Genomic DNA, 11457 nt, shown 5'->3' on the forward strand with positions numbered 1-11457 from the left:
GTGAATTTCCATGTGAAGCACAAAAAATTGTCATCACATTATGCACATGTGATCACATGGATTTCTCATGTGATCACGTATATTTTCACATGTGAACTTGAGTGTTAAAGTATATAAAGTAGGCCATACAATTGCTTATCATAACCCAGGACTCAAACTCACCCTTTGACCCCAAGCTATAAGTTATAAGGTAAGCTATAATCTTGCTAAGATGTCGGTGATATAAAATAAAGGCACCATGATGTGACTTTGACATAAGACACATTTTACTGTAAGGAAAAACTGATTCAAATGGAGAATTTATTTGCAAACATACAGCAAATTTTAAGAAGTATCCAAACATATTCATAAAAAAACAAGTATCAATAAAATGCTGTCCATACAACAACAACTGTATATCTGAGTGTGTGTGTATGTGGGAGAGAGAGAGAGAGAGAGAGATGTGTCTTTATGCATGTCCATTGTTATATGTGCATCAGTCCTCAGATTCTCTTCCAGCAGGCTCCCTGTTTTAGAAAAAAAAAAAAAAAAACATTAGAGCAGTTCAAGCATCAGTCTCTCTTGATAGCATTTACTTTTTCTTTTTGAATTTCAGGATTCGCTGTTTTTAGTTGTATGGTCTTTGTAGGAATGGCCACTTGAATGTGGCATCGACGACCGATTATGAAACCATGATCGTGTGGGTTTATTTATTTTTTGTGGTTATGGCAGCATTTGGTTAGCATTACAACTTTTAAATATTGATTATGATTAACTATGCATGTGCATAATGAAACACCTGTTCTTGTCGCAGGTCCTGGCATATGCAGGTAGATACAACAATAAAATGCTCACTACTGTTTCGCCATGCGAGAATGCATGAGAAAAGTCAGGAATCGATCAAAAGAATCAAAATGCGTGCATCGTATCGAATCCCCGGTTCTTTAAAGTTTCAATCGGTTCTAAAATGAAACTGATTCATGATACCCAACCCTAGTAAGTATTGTTATTTGTATTGGTGTATGATCTTACTCTGCATTTATGGCGCTTTTCCATTGCATAGTACCCCACGGTTTAGTTTAGTTTGGGTCGGGTCAGCTCACCTCACTTTGGTGTGGTTAGCTTTTCCATTGAGTTTAGTATCACTTCCTAGTGGCAGGGATTATAGGGGTGCCTATCACGTTTTCGCATCACGTTTGGTATCAGCTCGGGTCACTTTGAACCCCAACTGAGGTGGTACGAAAAAAAGTATCGGGTACTATGTACTGCACCCAATGGAAAAGCTCCCAAAAGTAAGCTGACGCGACCCAAACTAAACCAAACCGTGGGGTACTATGTAATGGAAAAGCAACATTAGAATAGGAATGTAATAGTTAAAAAGAATAATATTTGTGTAAACAAGTTGGTAAACTATAATTTGCCCAAAACTCACAATATTGTAACATGCTTACCTATTACTAGCTTCACTTTCTCTGTCAGGACTCTGTCTTTGTTCACCAGTGGTCCCTTTTTTTCCTGTGACGGAGCATGTTGTCATTTTTTCTAAGGTGGAAATGGAGTCCATCACAGTTCTGGTGAGTTTCTTGTAATTCTCACACTTTTGGGCATAATCCAAGGTGACTGGGTTCAATTTAGTGACAGATGTGTTCTGTAAAGATAAAAAAAACATAATTCTATTTTAACAGGCCAGCCCACCTTGGAAAAATATTTTAAATACAATAGTGTAACAACTAAAGGGACAGATGACCCCAAAATAAACATTATTTACCAATTTACCATTATGTTAATCTTCAATATTGTGAGTAAAACCTTACATTCTGTTCATCTTTCAATCTGTTTATATTACTAGGTATTATAGAAATACCTTTCTTTGTGTTCCACAGAGTAACATAAGTGTATGGAATTGAAAGGACATAAGGGTAAGTAAATGACAACAGAATTTTCTTGTAAGGGTGGACTTTGCCCTTAAAGGCCTGGAGAACTTTGTAGACTCTTTTTTAGTAATAAGCCCAAAACCTATGCTTCTTTAATTTTGCTCAGTACAATTAAGAGACAAACAAAGAATTGTGTTTTGTTTTCTCTTAACTTTTACTGCCTGTCTAAAATATACTTTTTTGCACATTAAAGCAGGGGTGCCCAAACTTTTTTCTACCAAGGGCCAAAAACCCAACCTGACTAAGAGCTGAGAGTTTAAAGTAAATGTTGCTGTGTTATATATTAAAATAAAAGTTGCCCTGATTCTCCTAATTTATAAATTTCTAATATTTAAAAAATAAATAAGCAAACATTACTTTGTTGCCAACAATTTCCCGATACGGTACATATCCCGATACAAGGCCACGATACAATGCACATCACAATACAATAATATTTTGAATTACATTTTGTTCAGAATTTAGTAACATTATTATTATCTGTTTATTATACATTGAATAAGCAGTGTTGTAACTGTTGTGTGTTTGACATTTATTTATTAGCTTTTGGGGTAATTCGTAGAAATACTTTAAGTAATACTTAAATAATGTTTTTTTTTTAAAGCAGATTTACAAATATAGTGCCTTACTATAACCATTATATTTGTCTCTCATTTAATTATTCTATATCTATGAATATATGTATACACATGCAGTCAAATCTAATACTACTGTATTTAATAGAAGTTTGCAAGTTGTGCAGACCCGTGCGCCCTTTAACTTTAACTCTACATATTCCGCGAGTCATATGCGTATTTTCGATCAACAGCGATTCGTCATGCTTCTTTCAAAAGTGCATCCAAATTGATACGGAAGGTGCTGTATATATGCGCGCATCGTCAGGTGTTCATGACGATGTATCTTCGTATCGATATTTTGAACACAGCACTACTGTTTATGCATAACTAATACAGTTTTATTTTCAAAGGTAACTGAGAAAATTATATTGCCAATCATTTTTACATTTACATTTTCCTTTGTCTGTGTGCCACTGCCTCGACCTCCCCATTATTAGCCTATAGTGCAGGGTACCTGAGTTCGTTGAGTTTCGTGATGCACACCTTCAAGTATCCATGTACATTAAAAATAAATGTATTCATTTTAATTCCTTGCATTTAATTTCAATTTACATTTTTGTAATGTACAAATAAAACAAAAAAAATTACATTTTAAAAACTGTTTAATTAGAAATATGAACATTAGGGGTGTCAACAATAATCGATTCGGCGATGCATCGCAATGCGCGCATGCCCGATTCAGCATCGATGCAGCAAAGTGCCATAATCGATGATGTCACTGTTTATTTTCTGGCCTCGAGTGGACAATAAAAACGCACCCTTTTCCATGGAAAGCAGACATATGGCCACATTTCGGATTCTACGAAGTTAATGGGAAACTAGACAAGACTTACGCTGTGTTTAAAATTCTCATCTCAGGTATATAATTGTCATTGTCTTAAAGCTGCTAAGCTTCCGTTTTTGTTGAGAATAGTTGCACTTGACTTTACTACTTGATTGATGAAAAAATTGCCTTGTTGTGTACAGAAGAATTCTGATGCATCGCGATGCATTGTAGAATCGAATTGAATCGTTACCTAGTGAATCGTAATTGAATCGAATTGTGAGGGCAGTCCCAATGCACACCCTTAATGAACATCTGCGTCAATGATGTTTCCTTATCTCACGTGGCATGACTGGCCAAATTAAAGGTCATTGGCCCTAGTTTGGGCACCTCTAAATTAAAGGGATAGTTCCCCCCAAAATGGTCATAATTTACTCACTCTAATGTTGTTACAAACCTGGATACATTTCTTTGTTCTGATGAACACAAAGGAAGATATTTTGAGTAATGTTTGTAACCAAATCAATTAGAGGCCCCATTGACTTCTAGTATTCTTTTTCCTATTATGGAAGTCAATGGGGCCTCTGATCAGTTTGGTTACAAACATTACTCAAAATATCTTCCTTTGTGTTCATCAGCACAAATAAATGATGCAAGTTTGTAACAACAGTAGAGTGGGTCAATTTCCCTAATTTTATTTTTGGGTGAACTATCCCTTTAAGCAAGTGAATGTAAACAAAACAGGTTCTGTCTTACCTTTCATTGCTTTGCAGTTGAGTGTGAATCATCCACTATCTGAAAAATAAGTGTATGGAGTGTTGAGGTCAGCAGTATTTTAAATAATGATTATGAAAAATTGCACATCTATCAGCTGTTTACAAACCCAGGTATTGCTAGTGCAGGAGTTTTTAAACGGTATGATAGCTAGTACCCCATATGATAAAGTTTTAGCAAGGGACCGCTTTCCTAAAGTTTTTATCCATATTTTGTAAAGAAACATTCTAATTATGTTTTCAGCAATTTTTTTACAAACTCAAATAATTTGCTACTACTGTGTATACATTTACCATTTTTGATTTGTCTTTTTCCCTTGAAATTTGCTGGGGAATCTCTTACTGTACCTTCACACCGCTGCCGACTTGAGCTTCCAAAGTTACCGGAAGTCATTCATTTACAATGAAAGCTGACTTCTATCAGCTGCAAGGAGCGTCAAATCCATCGGCGTCGCGTTTTGAGCGACCAGAGCATCAATCAAAAAGTTGAAAGAAGCTCAACTTTTTTGAAATGAGGTATGACAGGGTTAAGCGGCAAGGAGCACCAAAACGCCAGCAACCAATCAGAATATAGCCTAGACATTATTCGCTAGCTGATTCTGAAGAAACATTTCATGGTGACAAAGACAGAGCGGCCAAAGCGTCAACAAGATTCCGCGTACTTATTGACAAATGTCCTTGACCAGGAGGCCTGAGCTTTTTTGAAAGCTCAAGTCGGCAGCAGTGTTAACGTACAGTTAGACCACAACCTGAGGGACCCCAGTTTGAAAAAACCCTGCTCTAGTGGACCAAACTGTCTATTACACAATGGCTATGTTTACATGCACAAAATTTTGTCAATCCGACTGAATTTAATACGATTGAAAGTTACGACGATACAGTTTACATGCACCCTAAACACTGCAATCTGATTTAAATGTTCGTTTACATGTACATTATATAGAATCCGAACCGACAGTCTGCACAAGCACACCGCCAGGGTTGCCAGACTCGCATATCAAAACCATCCGAATGGATGTTCAAAACTAGCCTAAAAGCCCAATGACTTCACAGCCCAAATACCAAGAACTAAGCAACGAAATAATTTAATCTTTAACCCGCAGAAAAAACAACTGCTGGAAACAGTTTAAACAGTAGCCCAAATCTAAACTCGAAAAAAAGCAGAGGACTTGGCAACGCTACGCTGCGGACAGCATCTCTCGTCGAGTTCACGCTTTATCTCTGGATAAAAGTTAACACTGAGTTAGAAAGTTGTTCTTAAGAAGTTTTCAGATATAGGTAATGAAAACACACTTTTTAAAAGGCACAACGCTATATTAATTACTTTAAGTAGCCTAATGTTTTAAAAGTACACATAAACGCTGCAGAATTTAGTACATTGCGTGCACAGCGTGTGACCCTATTAACGTTACGTGATGCATTACCTTGTTGTTGCGTGTTTCTGTGACGAGAATCATGTGATATAAGAGGTAAATATAATACGTGAACTTGGAGCACAAATGTTTAGTGCATGTGCACAATGTATTTTTGCATCCGATTTAGAAAATACTATGATTCATGTGTTTACATGCATACTTTTTTTCGATCGGATCACAGATCGGAGTACACCACTTCAATACGATCCAAATTTGCATCCGATCGTCCTCAATCATATTGATTAAGGTGTTTACATGACGACTTTTCAATATGATTGAGCCATCAATATGATTACAAACGGATTATTTGGTTGCATGTAAACGTACCTAATTTGGGGTGATACCGGGTTGCATATTCACCTTATGGTTTGAAGGAGTCTCATCCTCTTCGTTATCATCTTCCTCATGAGCAAATGTAGCCTTACAAAACACCAAAGCACATTTAAAAGGACAGGGGACACATGAGAGTAATATATGAAAAGATATAAGAAAAGAGACAAAATGAGAGCATGACAACGGAAATGTATTAAATATTTAATTTGAAGGACAATATCTCTCAATTATATCATAACATACCATTTGTTTTGAGGTCCACATTTTGTGTGTCTTTAACCACTGGTACTCTGCCTTTTTTTACCCAAGGCTCTCTGTATTGAAGTAAAGCAAAAGTGATTATACAACAGTATCTTGCAGAGTATAAAATAATAACATAAATGAAAGCGTAAAAATATTTTATAGACTTTCCTTTCATACATTTTAATAAAGGAAATTTATTTTGTTAAAAATAAGTTACCTGATTAACTTAAACCTATTTCTGTCAGATGAACTTAACTGTCAGTAAGGAATCTCCTCATAAATACATTGTTGTAGATATTGTTGCTATCAAACGACATTGTTTTTTTACAACTTTACTCACAAGTTGTGGTTTAATAACGTGTATCAATTCGGAGATCGGTCCTGTCAGACTGCTGTGCAAGCGCTGGTCTGAGTTCAGTTTAAGGCGGAGGCGCGTTTTGTTATATTTCCCATTTATGTCAGCTCAACATTTAAAAATAGCAGCCTGCGTAGCATGTTAAACATGACTTATCAAATAAACATGTTTACCATGAGGCGACTTAAAACCTATAAAAGTCAAATAAACGAATTAAATGAAATTCACTTAAGTTACCGTTCACGTTGAGTATTTGTGCTGGAAACGCTTTCCAACCGCCTTTAGGCGGTTTGTTCCTCGTTGTCCACAAGACCAACCGTCTTTGGGTCACTTAACATTTATTGTCCTTCGCATATTTATCCAAACCAACTCTTACATTGTTTTCTTTTATCCATTTAATGAGCAAGGTTCAACTTTCTCGTCTTATTTAGTCTTAGATTTACCTCAGCAAGTTGCAACGGATAAAGAGCGCGAATCACATTAAACCAGATCAACTGACAGACGTACAACGTCAAAGTTCCGCGAGAGCGATTTGAAAGCAGACTCCTCAAATCGCTTTCGCGATACTTTGACGTCATCGGCATGTCAGTTCTTTTGGCGCCGTATGAAGTCGAAAAAGCCTTTTGACTGGATGATCTGGATGAATGAATACGATAGACTGTAAAAAAGATGAATACACAGAACAGATTGGAACCGCCTAGAAAAACAGCAGTGTGTGCCCGTGTGTGTGTGCCTGCGTGCGTGTGTGCTTGCGCATGCTCACTGGGATTGGTTAAATGCGGATCAATATACCCCTTATTTGCACAGCAGAGCCATCAAATAATTCTGTGTTCCTTGGATATGCAAGATTGCAATTAATGCATATTTTTTTCATGATAATGCACTGTAACTAACAGGGTGGCTTTTTTTCCAGGTTGATGATGACAATGTGATGACACTGTACAAAGGAGCTTCCATTGCCTTTATTGCAACTGTAGGACTGTCTGCAAACCCTTCTCCAAATATTAAGTCTTATTCTATTACAACATTGCCACCTGCCAGCAACCAAATATCTGTTTAAAAATATATTGTCAATTTTTGCAAATAGATCATTTTGTCAAAATAAAGATAAAAAAAATCTGCCACCACATTCGTGTGTATATTGCCTTTATGCAGATTTCAAATGTATTTATATAATTTATCATTGGAACAAAAGTAGGCCTACACATTATCACACTTGTTGATGCACAGTAAAGCCGAAAGTTGATGTTTACGCAAACATTAGCCTACTTTTGGTTTGGTAACATGTGATCCATGTGATAAGACATTTCTCACATGTGCTTTATGTTATAACATGTTCCACATGTGCGCTATTATGTTGCAACATGTGGTGAGATGTTGTTCACACGTGGTAATATTGTCCACATGTGAGCACATATTTTCCACATGTGAGCATAAATTGTCCACATGTGAGCACATATTGTCCACATGTGAGCACATATTGTCCACATGTGAGCACATATTGTCCACATGTGAGCACATATTGTCCACATGTGAGCATAAATTGTCCACATGTGAGCACATGTTGTCCACATGTGATAACATGTGATAACATGTGGTCACATGTGACCACATGTGAACAACATGTGAAAAACATGTGAAATGCATGTGCTTTTTCTGTAAGGGTAAAGTCGGAACATTTGTAACATTTCGACTTGCTCTCGCGGTACTTTGATGTCTTTGTTGCCGAACTGTTTGCGCAGCGCCACATAGAAACGCCCTTTGACTCTTTAAGGCAAAGTACCAGCAACATGAGAAGTGGTGGCACGCAAAAGAAAGTGAAGGTACGCAGTACGCTAAACTATAAAGCACTGGTTTAGTTATATTTACATCGTGTGTTGCTCTTTCACCATTGTGCACCCGCGCACTCGCTCTGTAGTTTGTAGCTCGCGCTCCGGCTTCGATAAACAATGCCCGTTTCTCAAAACCAAGTAGGGGAGAGTGGGGCAAATTGAACCAGTGGGTAAGTTGACCCACCCCCTTTATCTAGGCAACCATACAGATTTGTAGCCCTGTGACCACAAATACAGGTAGCAACCATAATTTCTATTTGGCTATCACTGCATGAAAAGTGGAATTTTCGTCAGAATGTGGCTGTCAGGAATTTGAAACGAGGAAGAACCCAAATGCGAAAGTGATGAAACACAGGACTTTATTAAACAAACAGGGTGAAAATGGAAAACATAAACCCACGAAGGGGCAAACAGAACAGGGCAAACACTAATCAATCAAGACTACACTGAACACTATACTAAAGCAAAACACTAAACATAAACTGGAATATAAGATAATATACTGCAAGACTTACTGTAAGACACTTAGACCAACTGAGTAACACAGACGAACCAGCACTGGACAACAAACACAAGGACTCTTAAATGGGGAGAAAGTAAATTACATACACCTGGAAATAATCACAAGTAAGGGATCGGGGAAAAAGTGACGAGACCCGGGAAATGCGTGGTCAGAATAATTCAATACTAAAACCACACATTTCCCACATAGAACATGGTACTGCCAGGACCCCCAACACAAAGACTAGATATAATAAAACACATGATTTCAGACGGGTCCTGACAGTGGGACTGTAGATTGTTGTGAAACTTCAAGTATACGACTGCGCATGACAATTTGCAGCCAACACCGTAAACTGCCGTAAGTTGTCAGAAGTTGACGTGGGTCTTGCTCTGAAGTTGTCCCCCATTCCCCTAATTCTAGGGGAGGCTTTAACATGTAAATGAACATGCTGTGAGCTATACAAATGCAAATCAGGGTAGCAGCTGGGGGAGTTTTACTCAGGTGACATTCTGAGAGGTTTTAAACTTCTCTAAAACTAAAATCTCTGGTATCAGTATTGCCAAATTACAAACTCTTAAATTGTAGCTTGAATTGATTTATTTTCAAAGTATGCTACACTGTTAACCCAGATATTGTCTTAATGATGTAAACATTACTTAATATTTTGAGTTTTGGACATATACTTAAAAATATATTATACCCATAATCCTTTGTCCCTGAATATTATGATTATTTAAGCTTTTTTACAGAATTAAGAACTTTAACTACTTAAATATTTGTTAAAATGTCATAGAGGTTTATGCTCTTATATTATTCATGTTGTTTAGTTGTAAATGATAAATTACCATTTTTGTAAATTAAAGTCACTGTTCAGGTGATCAGTGTTTATTGACATAAACAGCACATTGTATTGTATTTTTCGCAGTTTTGTGTGTGTTTCAGTGGAGAATCAAGTTTATTCAATGACTGACTTAGTCATGAGTTGAGTGTTATGATACCATTTATAACACTAAGAGAATTATAATTATAAATTTATTAAAAATAGAAAATCTTTCAACTCAGTTAACTAAGCGGAGATGTTGGACAGAGTAATTCAAAATCAACTTTAAGTTTAATGACAATCATTTATCAAAATATTTTCTTCATCATTTATCACAATACTTTCAAAATATTTTTCCCTAATTTTTTTAAACTATCCCTTTAAGTAGATTCAGTTTGTCCAGGCTAACAGTATATATTAATATCTCTGTATGTCATTAGCAATAACCAATGTTAGGTAAAAAAGATACACAAAACCATTTATTTCAACAATTTTAATTGTTTTAACAGAGTTTTAATCAGGCTCAATTTGTGCATTCTATGCAAACAACATCAAACAACATGTCAAACAACAAAATGTTTGTCTGGAAGGGAATGAAGCAAGGAAACTTGTGCAATTACATCACAGCTCAAATACTGTGCATAGTGGCATGACTACAGTTATTGAATTCACATACTGGTAATCCTGCCATACTTGTCCATCATATAAATCTCCTAACACACCCTTTGGCATTTCCCACTTTCGCCTTTCATCTAATTTCTCTTCAAATCCAAGTCTTTTAACAAGTCCTCCCAGAGACTGCACAACACTCTTGTATCAGTAAGAACGTATTGGATGGACATCCTCTTCACTGCTCAAATATGTAGCCTTTCTTAGCAAGGCAGAGCCACATTTCTTCCTTAATGCAGACCTCTGCTGTGGGTGATTGTAGAATGGGATGTGACCACAAGTCCTGCAAACCTTTGTACCATCCCGTCTGAGCTCATAGGTTTTTCAGTAAGCATGTACACTGTCATACATTTTGGACAAACCACATACTGTAAGAAGTCGTCACGGAGGATACCAGTCAATTTCATCATGGTCAAAAGGTTCATCAACAAGTGTTCTGGTTTTTCACTTCTGGCCTGATCACTTCCATGCTCCTCCCCATCTTGTATGTGAGGATAGCCTTCACTCTGCTCCTCAGCAAGGATTTCCCCCTCTTCATCCACATAGTCATCCTATGAAAATTTAAAGGACATATTTAAAACACATGCAATGCACATACTCAGCACCACCATTAGACCATTAGAGATTGAAAAGCCCATCGTTAATCAGGCATGAAAACGGGTCAGGGGTGAAAAAGGTGAGAAGGGCGCTCGACGGGCGATGTGGCCTCTGATGGGGCCGTGAGGTGGGAGGACCCCCCCAGAATAAATATTATGGGCTCATCAGGGAACATGCTGTAACTTAACTTATTTATTCTTCAGGCATGTGAATGGCCAAGGACAAAAAAGAAGGAAGGAACTCAACATCCCTCCACGTGCGCAGAAACAAAATTCCCACCATAACATACATGACCATTATTTCAATTATTTAATTCTGACGGACAATTTAGATTTAAAATGTAAACATTTGACTAATAACAGAAACCATATTTAATTAAATGGGTTGATAAATGTGGAAAGCTGTAACAAGTAGAATTCCCTTACTATTTTACATCTGCAATAATTTTATTTTGCCATAATCTGACCATCAGTCACAAGGCCATACAATTTTAAGTTGGTTTTGCAATAGGGTGGACCTGAAGGCCTACATCTACTTTAAAATGACTTAATTTTACAATATAGTACTGGTTAAAAGAATTACATTATGGTTTTTGAGTCATGGGTTGAATAATTTTCAGATA

The 11457-nt window shown here is 36.8% G+C and overlaps 1 long non-coding RNA gene across 1 annotated transcript; it reads right to left on the minus strand.

The window, feature by feature from the left end:
• Positions 1–352: 352 nt before the first annotated feature.
• LOC135718413 (uncharacterized) lies at positions 353–6124 on the minus strand. Its single transcript, XR_010520769.2, has 5 exons — positions 6058–6124; positions 5842–5901; positions 4050–4088; positions 1431–1627; positions 353–506 (listed from the first exon to the last, which is right to left on the minus strand). It is a non-coding gene; the product is annotated as an uncharacterized lncRNA (long non-coding RNA).
• Positions 6125–11457: the final 5333 nt, after the last annotated feature.

The sequence above is a fragment of the Paramisgurnus dabryanus genome, chromosome 10 (assembly GCF_030506205.2).
Source record: "Paramisgurnus dabryanus chromosome 10, PD_genome_1.1, whole genome shotgun sequence".
NCBI classification, from domain to species: Eukaryota; Metazoa; Chordata; class Actinopteri; order Cypriniformes; family Cobitidae; genus Paramisgurnus; species Paramisgurnus dabryanus.